Here is a 7,936-nt window from a genome sequence, read left to right as displayed (position 1 = left end):
CCCTCTTAAATTTCTTTGGAATAATTTCCAATGGTATAAATAGACTCTCCTGCTTAGAGAGGCTTCCCAGCTCTTGGGTCCTTCCACATAGCCCTATAAAATCATAGAATCATAGAATCAAAGAGTTGGAAGAGACCTCATGGGCCATCCAGTCCAACCCCCTGCCAAGAAGCAGGAATATTGCATTCAAATCACCCCTGACAGATGGCCATCCAGCCTCTGTTTAAAAGCTTCCAAAGAAGGAGCCTCCACCACACTCCGGTGCAGAGAGTTCCACTGCTGAACGGCTCTCACAGTCAGGAAGTTCTTCCTCATGTTCAGATGGAATCTCCTCTCTTGTAGTTAGTTTGAAGACATTGTTCCTCGTCCTAGTCTCCAAGGAAGCAGAAAACAAGCTTGCTCCCTTCTCCTCCCTGTGGCTTCCTCTCACATATTTATACATGGCTATCATATCTCCTCTCAGCCTTCTCTTCTTCAGGCTAAACATGCCCAGCTCTTTAAGGCGCTCCTCATAGGGCTTGTTCTCCAGACCCTTGATCATTTTAGTCGCCCTCCTCTGGACACATTCCAGCTAGTTCACCTACATCCAGAGAGCACTGTGGACTCAAACAATGATGGATCTGGACCAAACTTGGCACAAATATTCCATATGCCCAAATATGAACACAGATGGAGTTTAAGGGAAATAGACCTTGACATTTGGGAGTTGTCATTGCTGGGATTTCTGGTTCACCTACAATCAAAGAGCATTCTGAACTCCACCAATGATGGAATTGAACCAAACATGGCATACAGGACTTCCATGACCAACAGAAAAAACTGGAAGGGTTTGGTGGACATTGACCTTGAGTTTGGGAATTGTAGTTCTTCCACATCCAGAGAGCACTGTGGACTCAAACAATTATGGATCTGCACCAAAGTCTACAAGAATACTCAATATGCCCAAATGTGAACACTGGTGGAGTTTGGGGAAAATAGAATCTTGACATTTGGGAGTTGTGGTTGCTGGAATTTATAATTCACCTACAATCACAGAGCATTCTGAACCCCACCAACAATAGAATTGGGCCAAACCTCCCACACAGAACCCCCATGTGGGCCACAGCAACCCGTGGCAAGGGATGGCTAGTCTATATAAATAAAAGTGTAATGTTCATTTGTGGGAATAACATAACACAAAAACCACTGGGGGAATTGACACCAAATTTGGACACAAGACACCTAACAACCCAATGTATGTCCTTCACTCAAAAAAATTGATTTTGTCATTTGGGAGGTGTAGTTGCTGGGATTTATAGTTCACCTGCAATCAAAGAGCATTCTGAACTCCACTAATGATGGAATTGGGCCAAACTTAGCACCCAGGGCTCCCATGACCAACAGAAAATACTGGAAGGATTTGGTGGGCAGTGTTCTTTGATTTTGGAGTTGTAGTTCACCTACATCCAGAGAGCACTGTGGACTCAAACAATGATGGATCTAGACCAAACTCTATACGAATACTCAATATGCCCAAATGTGAACACTGGTGGAGTTTGGGGAAAATAGACCTTGACATTTGGGAGTTGTAGTTTCTGGGATTTATAGTTCACCTACAATCAAAGAGCATTCTGAACTCCACCAATTATGGAATTCAACCAAACATGGCATACAGGACTTCCATGACCAACAGAAAACACTGGAAGGGTTTGACCTTGAGTTTGGGAGTTGTAGTTCACCTACATCCGGAGAGCACTGTGGACTCAAACAATGATGGATCTGGACCAAACTGTCTGGTTTGCCTACTCTGGAATATGCAACATATCATTGCCCTTCTTTAAGGGTGTCTTTCAAATCTATGATACTATATCTCTGTGTGTGAGAGAGAATCGTATCTATCTATCTATCTATCTATCTATCTATCTATATTTATGACTGGATGGCTCTTTGTCAGGAGGGATGTGGGTGAACTACAATTCCCAAACTCAAGGTCAATGTCCACCAAACTCTTCCAGTTTTTCTGTTGGTCATGGGAGCCCTGTGTGCTAAGCTTGGCCCAATTCCATCATTGGTGGAGTTCAGAATGCTCTTTGATTGTAGGTGAACTATAAATCCCAGCAACTACAACTCCCAAATAACAAAATCAATTTTTTTGAATAATGGGTTGTTAGGTATCTTGTGTCCAAATTTGGTGTCAATTCCCCCAGTGGTTTTTGAGTTCTGTTAATCCCACAAATGAGCATTACATTTTTATTTATATAGATACACTAGGGCAGCTCATCTCACTGTTGCCCATTAGAGGGCAGAGTAGACAAATGGATAGACATACAAATACAAATGTGTAGTTTTGACTCATTGCAGAAAATGTTACTGCAGAGAGACATAGGTTAGACAACTGAGATCAGCAATGTGTGGTCTCCAAATGTTGTGGGACTATATATTCCATCAACCTAGCCAGCATAGCCAATGGTAAGGACTGTGATTGGAGTTGCAGTCCAGCAATGTCTAGAGAACTGCACATTCACTATGCTTGCTTTAGCAACCTTTTCAGAAAGGCATGGTTAGTTTCAAAGTCTTGTGGGAAATTAATTTACCTAAAGAAATGCAAATAGCTCTGTAAAATAAACAATAGTGTAAACTAGAAGCAGAAATCCAAAAACATAAAACTTTAAAATGCTTCCTGAGAACTTGCAGAGTAAAGAATGCAGGGTAGGTGAAACAATATAACATGTTCTTACACATGCCCAATTCTTACGTATATTGTTATTACGTAAGTGACTAATATGCCATAAGTATATTAGCTTCACAGCCAGTTAGGCAAACAACTGCCTAGACTCAAGTAATAGTTTTCAATCTTTGTACCTCCGGATGCTTTTTGGCTTAATTTCCCGGAAGCCCCAGCAGCAAGGATTATGGGAGTTGACGGCCAAAATATTTGGAGAAAAACTGGAGAACCATGCAGACCCTATGATTGCATTCTCTGCCCAAAACTGCAAGGGAAAAGTGGGTTGAAAGTTGTCCCTCTGAGGCCTCTTCTACATTGCCATATAAAATCCAGATGATAAGTTTTGAAGTGGCAATGGAAACTCATATAATCCAGTTCAAAGAAGATAATGTGGATTTTCTGCTTTGATAATCTGGATTATATGGCAGTGTAGAAAGGGCCTAAGTTCCTTGAGAGCTATTTACAGTCATAATGAACATGACTAGGGGAGAGGAACAACTAACTTGAATTGTGTCGATGTTTCTCCCAACTGGTTGTGCAACAAACCAGATAAAAAAAGAGGCACCGTGGTGTAATGGTCTGAACACTGGACTATGACTTGGGAGACCATTGTTGATGCTTGGTAATTGTAATTGACAGGAGTATGCCAATTTCTCCAGTTTTTATGCCTCCTTTACAAATAATGTGTTCTAAGTAGATAGGGTAATAAAAGGCAGCCTTGCCTAAGGACATTGCCAACTGGAAATCATCCAGTTTCTCCATATGCTATCCCGACTGTAACCTCTTGACCTGAGTACAATCATCACCATCATCTTTAATTACTTATTAATCGCCCTCCATCCGAGATGCTCCAGGCGATTTACATTGCAGAAATTATACAGGATAAAACACATACATACAAATACTAAAATTAACATGGCTCAAATGTTCTATTAAAAAGCCAGGTCTTAAGTGCTAGGATAAAATGCCCTGAATCACGCATGGCTCTAAAATAGGGAGGCAAGGAATTCCATAAGGCAGGGGCAGAAATAGAAAAGGCCCTGTGTCTGCTGCTTTCCAAGTGCACTTCCCTAGAACCCAGTAAATAGAGCAAATTTATTTATTTAAAAGTTTTCTATACCGATCTTCTCACCTCCAGGAGGGACTCAGATCCGGTTCACAACATGTGTTCATATACAAAATACAAACCACACAATGCATTATCATTACACGTTAAAACATATTACAATACATCATCATCACAATTACACAGCCAAATTGCGTTGGGATGGTCGTGGCGACCTCCGATGATGGTAGAAGGAGAGACGGTCTCTAAGATACAATGGACCCTGGCCATATAAAGTTTTAAAGGTCAGGACCAGCATCTTATACAAACCACGATACTCAATTGGGAGCCAGTGTAGATGCCGCAGCACTGGTGTTATATGGCATTTCATGGGCATTTTTGTGAGTAACCTGGCTGCAGCATTCTGGACAATACGGAGCTTTCGGGTCATAGAAATAGGAAGGCCAACATACAAGGTGTTACAATAGTCCAGCCTAGATGTGACCGTGGCATGGATGACTGTTGCCAGAGCCTCATCCGACAGGTAAGGTGCCAGTTGCCTCGCTTGTCGTAGATGGAAAAAGGCCTGTTTGCTGGCAGCAGCGACCTGAGCCTCCATCGTCAGCTGTGAATCCAAAACGATACCAAGGCTCTTAACGGTAGGCGATGGAGATAGAGCAGCGCCATCAAAGGTAGGTAACGGATGGGTCGGACCTATCGGGCAGCCATGCCACAGGATCTCAGTCTTCACCGGATTCACCTTCAGTCTGCTAGCACGTAGCCAGTTCGACAGAGCCTCCAGGCATAAGGTGAAATTGTCTGGTATTGACATTACTCCAGGCTCCAAGCGCAACAGGAGTTGGGTGTTGTCCGCATATTGATAGCAGTCCAGGCCGAATCTCTGAGCCAAACTGGCAAGGGGTCTAACGTAGATGTTGAAAAGAAGAGGGGAGATAATTGCACCTTGGGGTACCCCGCATAGGAGGGGGGAACTTTCGGAGACTTGGTCCATATTTTCCATGCACTGACTCCGATTTCACCTTGATTGGAAGGCTCCTCAGCTCCTCCTCGCTTTTGGCCATCAAAGTGGTATCATCTGCATATCTAAGGTTGTTAATGTTTCCTTCCAGCAATTTTAACCCCGGCCTGGCATTCATTAAGCCCTGCACATCGCATGGTGTGTTCTGCATTATGTTTTTACCCATATTAAAATGCTCAGGAATTTGCTTATGAGCAAATCATTGTATTGGATAACCCTTAACATCATTAACTCTTCTCTTTTCTATATTGTGCATTGTCTAGTGTTAACAAATTGTTATAAGTCAGACAGTTATCTTCTAGAGAAATGTTTCTTCTAAACAAAGCTTCACGAGAATATCGTATGATATAGTGAGTCTTACTCTTAATACTTGACTAGAAGGCAGAAAAAAGCTACAACGGCAACAGGTCCAGGTTGGAACTAAGAATTGGATATAGCACTGAAAGTTTAAAGTGAAAACATTCCACTCCTTTGTAGGTTTGCTGTGCAACTGTCGAATTGCCAGCTGTGATGTTTGGCCACACACCTGACTGTTTTCATCTGTGCCTGCTTTTATGCTCTTGCACACAGAGCATAAAAGCTATCAACCTGCAAATCAAAACAGCACGTACCTATTGAAGGGATGGGCTAAACCAACACTGCCCCTCAGGGTTTGCTCTTCATTGCGCAAGCAACAATGAGGCAAAGCAGCAGCTAGGAAATACTTAGATAGCCCGTGTTTTCAGCTGCTATCCTTTGAAACAGCAATAGTTGCTTTGCTCTTCCAACTGTAAATACCTTTGCTGTGTGGCCAGATACCATTGAACTTGTTGTTGTTGTTCATTCGTTCAGTCGTCTCCGACTCTTCGTGACCTCATGGACCAGCCTACGCCAGAGCTCCCTGTCGGCCGTTACCACCCCCAGCTCCCTCAAGGTCAGTCCAGTCACTTCAAGGATGCCATCCATCCATCTTGCCCTTGGTCGGCCCCTCTTCCTTTTGCCTTCCACTTTCCCCAGCATAATTGTCTTCTCTAGGCTTTCCTGTCTCCTCATGATGTGGCCAAAGTACTTCAACTTTGTCGCTAGTATCTTTCCCTCCAGTGAGCAGTCGGGCTTTATTTCCTGGAGGATGGACTGGTTGGATCTTCTCGCAGTCCAAGGCACTCTCAGCACTTTCCTCCAACACCACAGCTCAAAAGCATCGATCTTCCTTCGCTCAGCCTTCCCTAAGGTCCAGCTCTCACATCCGTAGGTGACTACAGGGAATACCATGGCTTTGACTAGGCGGATCTTTGTTGCCAGTCTGATGTCTCTACTCTTCACTATTTTATCGAGACTGGACATTGCTCTCCTCCCAAGAAGTAAGCTATCCTAAAAAATGCTTAATTTCAAAAAGGTACATAGAAGAGATATTGCCATTACAATATTATGCATAAGGCAAGTGGATCCAAATTATCTCTCTGTCTGACACAATAGCGCTGGTACTTCTGTTAGCCAGGGCTGGCCCAACCATTAGACACAAAAAGATGGCTGTCTAAGCCAGAAGCTTTTGTCTATCAAAGAATGGACAGGAAGAAGACTGGTTTGTGAGAGACAAACATTCTTTCCCAAGCATCAATATAACTCGATACGAATCACTTTGACTTTGGTAATTGTGGGGCACTATTTGATGTTCTGTTTAAGGCAACATATATTTTGGTCATACATTTTGGCTGTTGTGGTGGTGAACACCATCTTTAAAATATATAAGTAAGTAGGCTGGCCAGCTTTTTCGTGGATCTTGCTCCCCTATAGCTGCTGTTATTTTTTCTGTATTTATTTAAAACATTTATATTCCACCCTTCTCACCCCGCAGGGGACTCAGAGTGGAGCACAATATATATATGGCAAACATTCAATGCTGGGACAAACATTAAAATCTCTTATATCCACATTAGAAGTCGCTTAAAAACCATCTCAGGACACCATTTTGCCTCATTGCATTGTCCCACAGCCAGGTCTTCACCATCCCTCTGAAGGGCAGGAGGGAGGGGGTTGATCTAATATTGCCAGGAAGGGAGTTCCATAATCAGGAGGCAATCACTGAGAAGGCACTCTCTCTCGTCTCCGCCAAACGTGCCTGTGATGGTGGCGGGACTGAGAACAGGGCCTCCCCAGAAGATCTTAGTTTCCGCAGTGGTTCATAAAGGGAGATGCATATTACCCAGCTTTATCTTCCCCTAAGTGGTTTAACATAAAAACATTATGTCATATGTTCTGCAGTTGATGGTGCTTGGTGATGGAAGGGTTAATGTAAGTATTAGTTCTAAAGGGTTTAGTAATCTGTAAGTAAGAGTTCATAGGTGAAAGCAATTAAGGGTGGAGGTATGCAAGAGATAGGTTACAGCTGGGTGTTTGTGAATATAAGGAGCGAGCCTTGGAAATGATCTTTGGGAGAAAAGTATTGCCATATTTTGGTGGTGGATGCTGCTGGGTTTTCTCCCAGGTCTGTTGGATTTTCGGTATCCTGACCTGTCTCCTGTAATCTTAGAATCCTGGAACCTTGAACCTTTGGACTGGCTTTTGCCTATGGTATAGACCAGTGGTCCTCAAACGTTTTAAACAGAGGGCCAGGTCACAGTCCCTCTAACTGTTGGAGGGCCGGATTATAATTTGAAAAAAAATGAATTAATTCTCATGCACACTGCACATATATTATTTGTAGTGCAAAAAACACTTTAAAACAATACAATAATTAAAATGAAGAAGAATTTAAACAAATATAAACTTACTAGTATTTCAATGGGAAGTGTGGGCCTGCTTTTGGCTGATGTGACAGGACTGTTGTTGTTGTTGTTGCGTGCTTTCAAGTCGTTTCAGACTTGGGTTGACCCTGAGCAAGGGCCGGGTAAATGACCTTGGAGGGCCGCATCCGGCCCCCAGGCCTTAGTTTGAGGACCCCTGGTATAGACTCTTGATCCCTAGACTTTGTTTATTGAACTCTCGGCGTTTGACCACTGGACTGGACCCTTTTACTACGGTGTAGCATTTGCTATCAGTTTTTGTTTATTCTGTGGCTGAGTGCTATCTTTATGTTTTATATTTTGGTCTATTAAAACAGCCAGCAAGTAAGTGCTGTTTTAATTAAACTGTTTGATAAAACTGGGAGTTTGGTTCATCTCTACCTAAA

This window comes from Anolis sagrei, chromosome 3, assembly GCF_037176765.1.
Source record: "Anolis sagrei isolate rAnoSag1 chromosome 3, rAnoSag1.mat, whole genome shotgun sequence".
Lineage (NCBI taxonomy): Eukaryota > Metazoa > Chordata > Lepidosauria > Squamata > Dactyloidae > Anolis > Anolis sagrei.
Note: the sequence above shows the minus strand (reverse complement) of the source record.